The sequence below is a fragment of the Pteropus alecto genome, unplaced genomic scaffold (assembly GCF_000325575.1).
Source record: "Pteropus alecto unplaced genomic scaffold, ASM32557v1 scaffold96, whole genome shotgun sequence".
NCBI classification, from domain to species: domain Eukaryota; kingdom Metazoa; phylum Chordata; class Mammalia; order Chiroptera; family Pteropodidae; genus Pteropus; species Pteropus alecto.
In genome coordinates this window covers 989,692-990,927 of record NW_006438979.1, presented here as the reverse complement: position 1 = coordinate 990,927, position 1,236 = coordinate 989,692, and positions in this window count along the sequence as shown.

Here is a 1,236-nt window from a genome sequence, read left to right as displayed (position 1 = left end):
CCGCGCGGGAGGCCCGGGCTCAGCGCAGCCCGCGCTCGCGCGCGCTCTCGTTCCCTTGAAACTTGATCCAATAGCTTTAACATCGCCAGCGCCCTCGGGAACGTCCTGCGGGGCGGACCCGCGGTGAACCGGGCAGGGCGCGTCTGTCCCGCTCAGGGACGTCCACGTGTGCTGATGTCACTGGGGGCGCACGACACGTCTCGGGGGGTCAGAGTGGACCAGCGCAGCCCCACCGGCGCGGGAAGACAGCCTTGCTTTGGCGTTTTTTTTTTTTCCCTTTTCCTTTTTGTAATTTTACCTGATGGGGAAGCCAACAAAACACAGGGACCTGGGCACAGGAAGTCGTGGCTGGGGAAGGCGCAAGTGCTACGACATCGAAGGTCCAGGGCGTCGGCTTCGTGAGGGGCCCGCCCAGTCGCGGGGGCGCCTGACGCCCACCGGACGCTGTTACGAGCTGGAGCACCTGAGGTAGGAGAGGCCAGTTAAAAGCTTCGGTTTCTAGTCCAGGTTAGCGTGCGTGGTTTTTTTAAGAAGCTCTTTTGCTAAATTATTTTTACTCGGGATGTTTCCAGCAGATTTAAGGCTGCAAACTTGTTAAATTTTATAGGTGTTCGCTTCTCCACGTGAAGCGCAGAAATACTTAAAAATCGCTGTAATGTTTGCATTAGAGACGGTGTTAATTCCAGTTTGCATTTTTATGGTGAAATAAAATCCTTTTCCAATGAACTGGTGTTTTCCGTGGTCGGTCGTCTGCTCGAAGTTCTGTGGAGCGGCCTTTGGTCATGGGTTTGAAAGGGCGGGGTCGTTTGTCGCCCCCACCGCGGACCGGGCTCTGCTGTAGTGGAAACCCCCAGGGAGAGCCCCGCGTGTTTGAGGCTTCCACGCGGGGAACGTAAAGTTTAGTGAACTCACTGAAGAAACACTTAAAGCGAAAGGTACTTTTTAAACATGAAGTACAGAAAAAGTGGTCTTCGCGCCGCCGCGTGCAGGTGGCGGCGGAGTCGGCGCAGCTGGGACCCTCGACTGTGATAACCTCCGTGGTACCACATCTCAGCGTGTGGGCGGCGGGTCACAGCGGGGATGGCACGGCAGACTGACGCTTCCCTTTCCCTGGGATGGCTTCGTCGGTCGCCAGCCGGGTGTGGGTGTGGGTACAGGTGCGCGTGCGCTCAGACGCCTAGCGGTGGGGAGCGCCCCTCGGAAGTCTCGCGCAGCCGCACCGGGCCAGCAGTTGCG